At 44.2% G+C, this 9,273-nt stretch overlaps 1 long non-coding RNA gene across 1 annotated transcript; it reads left to right on the top strand.

Annotated features, from left to right (window-relative positions):
• The first annotated feature begins 6,045 nt into the window (after positions 1 to 6,045).
• On the top strand, positions 6,046 to 8,995 carry LOC106728151. Its single transcript, XR_001364408.1, has 3 exons — positions 6,046 to 6,418; positions 7,920 to 8,015; positions 8,881 to 8,995. It is a non-coding gene; the product is annotated as an uncharacterized LOC106728151 (long non-coding RNA).
• Positions 8,996 to 9,273: the final 278 nt, after the last annotated feature.

Here is a 9,273-nt window from a genome sequence, read left to right as displayed (position 1 = left end):
TGACCTTGATCCCTCTTTGATTGCCATCTGTGGCCTTCTTTGTGAATCTTCCCTTTCCTTGGCTCCCATGACAATAGGCTGTCCCAGTTCTTAAGCATCCTTGACCACTCCTGCCCTGATTGTCATCCTGACTGCTCCTCCTCTTCCAGTCCTTGAATTGTGGGCATCACCTCCAACTCTGCTCTTTTCCTGCTCCTCTTTCCTGTGCATTTCTCATTTCTTGCATGTTTAATTCATGTCTGTGACTTCATCAGTGATCTCTATGAGGGAGACTCTGAAATTTTATCGACACAGATAGAAATGAGGATACGACTCATTTCCTTGACCTTCCTGGAGTTCTGATCTCCCGTTTTCTGTTACCCTCTAGACATGTCCCATTTGTATTTCCAATTCAGCGTTTCTGAAACTGAACTTGTTCTCTTCCCATCTAGCAAGCTCCTTATCATGGCCTCCAGGGGCCTTCCTGACCTCTCCCTATCTACCTGTCCAGTCTCATCTCTTGCTGCCACCCCATAAGCATCCTTCTTCCCAGTCACACTTACCTAACTGCAGCTGCGTGACCTTGTCATGTTCTCACATGCCTCCATGCTATTAACTGTGTTCCTTCCACTGATATACCCCTTTTCTGGGCCTGGCTTTTTTCTTTCTTTCTTTTTTTCTTTCTTTTTCCCCTACCAACTCTTTCCTACTTGATAGTTTAGTTCATAGTTTTCTGGTTAGCAGAGATGCCATCATACAGGGACAGTAGACAATGGGAACAAGAGAGAGTGGACAGAAAGCCAGGAAAATAGGGTCAAGTGAAGTTTGAATACAAAAGACAGATGCTGGACATGAAACTAGGACAGGCTTAGGAACGAAGGCTAAGAAGTCCTTCTCTGCCTTCACTTTCTCTCTCCAACCTGAGCCCTCAAGCCCCTTGCTGGTGAGTTGTCCCCCTGCCTTCTCCTAAAGTGTTCTCCCAAAGGTCACCCAGGAACCATTTGGTCATACATTTGATGACCTTGCCTCTACTTTTACCTTCCTTGACCTTGATCCCTCTTTGACATTGCCATCTGTGGTCTTCTTCTTGAATCTTCCCTTCCTTAGCTTCCATGACAATAGGCTGTCCCAGTTCGTAAACATCCATGACCACTCCTGCCCTGATTTTCATCCTGACTGCTCCTCCTCTTCCAGTCCTTGAATTGTGGGCATCACCTCCAACTCTGCTCTTTTCCTGCTCCTCTTTCCTGTGCATTTCTCATTTCTTGCATGTTTAATTCATGTCTGTGACTTCATCAGTGATCTCTATGAGGGAGACTCTGAAATTTTATCGACACAGATAGAAATGAGGATACGACTCATTTCCTTGACCTTCCTGGAGTTCTGATCTCCCGTTTTCTGTTACCCTCTAGACATGTCCCATTTGTATTTCCAATTCAGCGTTTCTGAAACTGAACTTGTTCTCTTCCCATCTAGCAAGCTCCTTATCATGGCCTCCAGGGGCCTTCCTGACCTCTCCCTATCTACCTGTCCAGTCTCATCTCTTGCCGCCACCCCATAAGCATCCTTCTTCCCAGTCACACCTACCTAACTGCAGTTGCGTGACCATGTCATGTTCTCACATGCCTCCATGCTATTAACTGTGTTCCTTCCACTGATATACCCCTTTTCTGGGCCTGGCTTTTTTCTTTCTTTCTTTTTTTCTTTCTTTTTCCCCTACCAACTCTTTCTAACCCTAAAAACCTCTCTCAGCTGTCACCTTCCATAGGAAGAATTCCTTGAACTCCTGGAGGTGACACCTCTCTGCCGTCTCCTGTGGCAGCCCCTGGAAACTTCTACTGTAGGACTAATCACATTGCAGTGTATGTGGCTGTTTCCTGGTTTCTGTTCCATCTAAACTGTGAGCCCTTTGAAGGGAAGGACCATGTCTTTGGTCTCTGCCCCTCCAGGTCTGAGAAAATATCTCCCACAAGTAAGTACTTAAGAAATCCTGGGAAAGCATGAAAACCATCTCCTCCCTCTGGGCTGCTCTATGTTTGCTGATGGGAAAGTGATCTCAAACTTGTATCTCTAACTGTACTTCCCCTCTAACTCCAGAACCATGTCCTCTACCACATCTCCTCTGGAATGATCAGCAGGTTTATCAGAGAGAGCAGGTGCTACACAAAATTGGATTCCTTGGCCCACTATTCCCTCCTCAGTAAAGGCCCAGCTATTTGCCCACGTGCTCAGAGCAAGAACCCAAGACACATCCTTAATTCCTCTCTTTTTCTTCCACTCCACAGCAAATACAATAATATATTCTATAACCTTTATCTTACCACATATTGGGAATATGGCTGTTTTTCGACTTCTTTAACAATGTCACATTAGTCCCAGCCACCATCACCTCTCACCCAGACTCCTATAGTGCCTTCTCTCTGGTCCCTGTATGTCCACTCTTTCTTCTCTACAAATGGTACCTCCACACAGGAGCTTTCACACAGCTACCCTTCAGGGTTTGGCCTTTGGCTGGCCCTCCGGATTCACTTCCTACTCCCCACCCCTGTGGACTCTGCTGCACCCACACAGACCTCCTGTGGGTCCTGAACACACCAGACAGGTGCCCACTTCCCCTTCCCATTCTTTCTGCCCCAAACACTATCCTTCCAGAACTCGGTGTGGATCACTCCCTTTCTCCCTCCGGTCTCTGCTCAGAAGTCACCTCCACATAGAAGACTTCTCTGATGGCACTGTCTTTCTTTTTATTTTATTTTTTAATATATATTTTTATTGATTTCAGAGAGAGAGAGAGATAGAAACATCAATGATGAGAGAGAATTATTGATCGGCTGCCTCCTACATGTGGGGGAGCCCGCAACCAGGGCATGTGCCTTGACCAGGAATTGAACCTTGACCACCTGGTTTATAGTTCAATGCTCAACCACTGAGCCACACTGGCCCAGCTGTAGGCATTTCCTATAAAAGCACCTCCCTGAACTGCTAGTCTCTTTCCCTGATTGTTTTCCTTTCCCCCTTGATATTTTACATTTATTTATATATCTATAGATGTTCTCTTCTCAAGAGTATAGAAGCTCCCTAAGGTCTTTGTCAACCTCATTGCCACAGCCTGGCATCTGGAACAGTTCCTGGGACTAGAGCAGGGGCTCAATGTTTGATGAATGAATGGATTATTCCAGATCTTGGAGGTGGTGTGTCATCTCTGAGCCCCCACTTGTCTCCCTGCCTGTGTGTGGTCACCAAGTCCTTTAGTCTTCTTAGTACTAGTTCAGTGAACATTTATTGTGCAAACTATCTTACTGTGCTTATTATTGAGCTACTTACTTCCCACAGCAGCTGTATCGAACGAGGGAGTGAATGTGACAAGACCGTTGTACACTCTCAAGCCCCACACCAATGTCATTTTCCTTCCAGTCCCACTGTGATGACACTAACTAATGTTCCTTTCGCTTCAAACAGGAGCCTCTAACTGATCCCCTGCTTCCAAGCTCTCCCCAGATAATAGATTCCAAACGCCGCTGCCCACTTACTAGTAATCTTCTAAAGCATCGCTACAATTATGCTCTCCTACTCAAAACCTTGACTGCCTGTCAATTCCTGACCACATAGTGTACAAATTCCCTGGCTTGGAACAAGATCCTCCCCAACCTGGATCCAGACTGCCTTTTCTTGTCTCCCTTTCTCCCCCACCAGAGCTCTTGACTTCAAATCCAGAACTCAGAGCAAGTGAGCATCACACTGCTGTCCTCCCTAGGTTTTTCCACTTCTAGGGGATCTTCCTTTTCTCTCTGCTCTTAATGGCATTAAGGTCTTTCTCTTGAGGGGGTATTCTTACCCCCATCCTACCTTTCCTTAAAGGGGGAAGGGAGGAAGAAGATGCAAGAAACACTTTAACTGTCTCTCTCCTCTTTCCATTCAGATTGGGAAGGCAGGGAAAGTCTGATCTCTGTTTGTCCGAGCTTCTCTGACTGTGTGTCCCTCCCTTTAAAACAGGCCATGTGGTTCTGTCTCTGGGATCTGCCTGCCAACAATAAGCGTGTATTCACCCCTCCTGCCTCTGAAAGGCAGGGTTCCAAAGGCAGGCTTAGCTTGCCTGGCCAAGCCAGTAGTCAGGGGAGATCGTGGGAAACCTACATTTGCTCCAGGATAAGCTATGTTGTCCAATCCAGCCTTTCTGGATTATAAGGCTGATGTTCTGGCCTCCGTGCATCTGACTATTTTTTTTACCTCGTGCTGAACTCTGAAGAGAAGGAGCAATTAATTACTACTCTTCCTTAAATTCAAATATCACCCAGATGACCCTTTTTACCAACTGCTCTATAGTATCGATTTTTATAATGTCTATTCAGATTTGTAATCTACCATCATAAGCATATAGGAAGAAGAGGCACTGTTATATACTATCCTTCTTCCTAAATCCCTTTAGAACTCAGGTTCATGGGTTAGTATTCATTTGCATGGAGGCCATAATGGGCTAATACATTTGATAGTAAGAAAAAAAAGTAAAAATAAAGTAGATATGATGAGAAATGGGATGTTTCCCGTTTCTTAGAATTTTGGCTGAAGCTCGGAAGCTAGTTACCATGTAGGACAAGTTCCCCACAAATGAAGAGGGGGATGTGGGGGAAGGGGGTTGCCTAGGGTAGCTGGCGTTTTCCAACAAGAAAAAGACAGTGTTGCTGTTTTACCATCTGGGTGGGCTCTGTTGGTGCCCACGATCTGAAGCAGCTACGTAACTAGAGTGGAGAGAGAATACGTTTTGTTCTGCCGTTTACATCTCACCATAAACACGTGAATAAGAGTTGGTTTTCTTGAAAGTAATGATAAGTCAATGAACTGGGTCAAAGAGCAGACCCTGGGAGCTTGGCACGAGGAGAAGGGTGCTAGTTTTATATCATGGGTTTATAAAAGGCTGTCTGTTTTCGGAAATACACGCAATTACATCAGCCCTGGCTGTTGCTGCTCTTGATAATGCACCATTAGTCATCTTTCTTCCCACAAATCCTCATCACGTGAGCTCAAGAGATTCAATGCTGAATTTCAAATCCACTTCAGGAATATTTTCACAACTGGTGTGTTAAAAGCCTGGCATCATTTGAATAAAAGTCACTTGTTTGAAGATCAGTGGGAAAGTTGGGGAATAAACAAGCTCCTGGTCATTGATTATGTTTTAAAAGTGTTACCAATGAATTGAGCCTTAACGTTCCTTGTGTAACTCTTAAAATCTATATTGCTATACTAGGTACCATGAAAATTCGATGGACTTGGGAGTTTAGAGGTTGGAAATTATAGTTGGTGAGGGTAAATGATGAAGCTATGACAAATGTTTATGTCCCTTTCCAAGTGAAAGAAGTTTGAAAAGGCTGCATAAGCTGATGAACACAAATGACTTCCACTATCTACCTACTAAAGCTAAAGCACTTTTTATACAATGTCCTAGAGGCCCGATGCACAAAATTTGTGCAAGAGTAGGCCTTCCTTCCCCCGGCTGCCGGCACTGGCTTCCTTCTGGAACCAGGACCTGGGCTTCCCTCGCAGCCCCAGCTTCGTCCAGAAGGTCGTCTGGAAGGATGTCTGGTCTAATTAGCATATTATGCTTTTATTATTATAGATTAGCCAGGGTTCCCCAGAGAAATAAAAACAACAGGATGTCTCTATTTCCATGTCTATCTATTATTTATATCTATCTTGAAGTCTGTCTATCTATCATCTATCTATCATTTATTGATATATTTTAAAGAATTGGCTTACACCATTATGGAGGCTTGGTGAGTCCAAAATCTTCAGGGTATACCAGCAGGCCGGAGACCCAGGGAAGGGTTGTAATTCAAGTCCAAAGTCAGTCTGCTGGCTGGATTCCTTCTTGCACGGGTGGGGTCAGTCTTTTTCTATTCAGGACTTCGACTGATTGAATAAGGCCCACCAACATTATGGAGAGCCATCTACTTTACCCACTGTCCACCAATTTATGTTAATCTCATCCAAAAAGCGCCTTTGCAGAAACATCTAGAATAATGTTTGACCAAATATCTGGGCACTGTAGCCCATAAAATTGACACATAAAATTAACCATCACATAAGATAATGTGAAGAATTATTAATTTTCGGTTGTTATTTGTCTTTTTCAAGAGAAAGCTACCAAGATGGCAAAATTACTGCTATTTGAGGAATAGCCACAGATTGAGATGTTAAACTGGAAAGGAGAAGACTTAGGAACATATAATACTACACAGATAGTGGCACCATCCAGAGATATATAATGTGTGTATAAGGTTATATTTCCTCTGCCTTTCAAAATGCTCCAATGTCTGCATGGGAAAGGCAGAGAGCACAACCAGGACTCTCAGAGGAGACACATTTTGACTCAAGACTGAACCATCAGGAACTGTGACTTCTGACCGCAGTGGGTCCTGAGCCGACTCACTACTGCCCTCCTGTGGTGAGTGTGTTAAACTTTTTTCTCTCAAGTCCCAACTTGCCTGGTCCCGGTACCGCACAGAGACAAGGTCACCAAATCTGCAGCCTCCCCCTCATAACACCTCTACTTTTAGTCCTTTTCCCTTTCTATCTCAATGAATAGGTTTCCTGGATTTTACCCAAACCAGATTCCCTGCTGTGTGTCAGCCCTATCCTTTCCACCTTCTCCAGGTTCCGGCTCAGGTGAAAAAAATAACTCCTTACAAATAAATATGTGATGTGCTATGCACTTAATATCTTATGGCAATTAGGATTTTTAACCCTGATGTCTGCTATGGCAAGCTTACGGCTGACAGGATTTTATGTAAACCCTATGTTATGTATTTATTTACCAAAGTTACTTTGATGTCTTTGGACATGTGCAGGAGTGAGGATAAGGGAGAGAAAGGCAGATGTACAAAAAGGCAGAGCAAAGTGTGAAGTGCGTGTAGGTGGAGAGACTGAGAGTTCCTTGCTCTTTGTATCGAGTACTCAAGATACATTAGTGCACATGGGGCATGGCGACCAGAATCACCCACAAACCAGGCATTAAAGGCACAGACAATAGCTATGTGGTAGGCAGTTAGACAGACATGAACAGAGTAGGAACAATAGGCCAGCTACGGAAGGTCACCAGGGCGGAAAGCCCTGGGTACCTAGCAACGAGAAAAACTGGGAAAACAAGGACCTTGCCCCCAGGGTGACCTTTCCTTCCTAGCTTATCGATGGTCATGTGGTTTAGATCCCATGACCTTTCATGCCACTGGTCATGTGGTTCGGACCCCCCTCCCCGCCCTTTCCTGCCCTGGCATGCCACTAGTCATGCAGTTTATTTTATTTTTTTAAAGATTTTTATTGATTCAGAGAGGAAGTGGGATGGAGAGAGAGATAGAAACATCAATGATGAGAGAGAATCATTGATCGGCTGACTCCTGCACACCCCACACTGGGGATCAAGCCCGCAACCCAAGCATGTGCCCTGACCGGGATACGAACTGTGACCTTCGGGTTCATAGGTCGACACTTAACCACTGAGCCACGCTGGCTGGGCTAGTCATGCAGTTTAGACCCCTCCTTAAAGGCAGAACCAGGGGGTCTGAGAATAGCCTCATATGACTCCCATATAAGCCCTTGCAGGACCATCCCCTTAATTAAGCATTAAGCCCTCAGGACAATGAGGTTCTGACCAGCACCAAATAATCTTAAGAACAAAACTTCGAGTCTGCTGACCACAGAGGCATCCTTTACCTCCACACATTCACACCTTCTGATTTTTGTATGAAAGAGCTCAAATGTAGATATGAGCAAATCTTAACACACACACACACACACACACACACACACACACACACACACTCTTCAGGCCAAGCAACAAATGGTCATGTCCTGAACTTCTAGAATGCCATTTTGCAACCTGTGGCCTTCAGTATCTCAGTTGCATTGCTGTGTTTCTCTAGAGTTACAATTTTGACTTTCTTTTCTAGATCACTAGGTGCCAAATAAACTTCAAGATCTGATTTTGAGGAAGACTTCGTTATTCCTGGTTGTTGGTAACTACTGAAATCTCTCTTTGCTTAGAGGTGAGTTTTCATTTTGTTTAGCTAACTGTTGATGAAGAAAAGATGTCTTAAAAATTCCAACCCTTCTATCCATTATTCTTTTATCTCAAAAGTTTTTACTTAAAATAGAAGGTGTGAATGTGTGGAGAAAAGGATGCCTCTGATAGATCCACTGTCCTTTAAAGCTAAGCTGAAATAGCCCTAAACTTCTTTCAATGGTTTTGAATCTTTGTGAGGCTGACATTTGTTATAAATGTAGCTTTTCAGTTTTATTTATCTAGAAATATCATTATTTGTTAATACATGCTGCCACCTAGTGGACCAGCTGAAGGGCTGGGTCAGGGATTCAGACTTGGCTTTGTATCTGAATTTTGGTGTTAGGCTTCATCCAAATTGTGTAACACTAGAGGCCTGGTGCACGGATTCTGCACATTGAAAGTAAATTAATTAGAAGGTGGCCAGCGGGGCGGGACTGGGCCAGACAGGCCGGACACACCCTAGAGCCAACCTCCTGCGGTCCCTCCCTGGCCTGCCACACTTGGGGAAGCGCCGGGGCTCTAAGGGTGTCTGTGGAGTGAGCAGGGTCCCTTCAGCAGGTGGGGTCCCTCGGCCTGGCCTGTGGGGATCGGGCCGAAACCAGCAGTCTGACATCCCCCGAGGGGTCCTGTAGTGTGAGAGGGCACTCTGTAAAGTTGCTGTTGCTTGGCAGCTCCTGCATTGAGTGTCTGCCCCCTGGTGGTCATTGCGTATCATAGCTACCGGTTGGACAGTCGCTTAGCCTTTTATATATATAGATGCTTTTTAGTCTTTAAAAAAAACACACAGATTAAGAGCTATGTAGTTAGACTCTTTTTTTGACACAGCACACTTTTTCTTTTTGCCACAGTTTCTCTTTATTAAGAGAGATATCAGTTTTAATCTAAAGAATTGAAAATGTTCTTGAAGACTGTTGTGAATTACTAGCCACCTCTTGTAAAGGGTGTCCCAAAATTCATGCAAGATTTGAATTTTACACCATTTGTGCCATAAGTGTTGCCCAAAGAAAAAAAAGATAGCGTGACAGCTGACAGTTCAGGGTTATTAAAAATGGAGTGCTACATGAAAGAACATGTTTGTATAGTTGAGCAATATTTTAAAAATAATGAATGTTTGGCAGCTACAGTTCGCAATTTTCGTGCAAAATATGGTCGGAATAGTGATTTAACTTCATCAACTGTGAAGAGATTAATTAAAAAATTTAGGGAGACTGGATCAATTAGTGATCTTAAACACTCTGGCC

The sequence above is a fragment of the Myotis brandtii genome, unplaced genomic scaffold (assembly GCF_000412655.1).
Source record: "Myotis brandtii unplaced genomic scaffold, ASM41265v1 scaffold547, whole genome shotgun sequence".
Lineage (NCBI taxonomy): Eukaryota > Metazoa > Chordata > Mammalia > Chiroptera > Vespertilionidae > Myotis > Myotis brandtii.
Note: the sequence above shows the minus strand (reverse complement) of the source record. Positions and strands in the feature narration are given on the sequence as shown.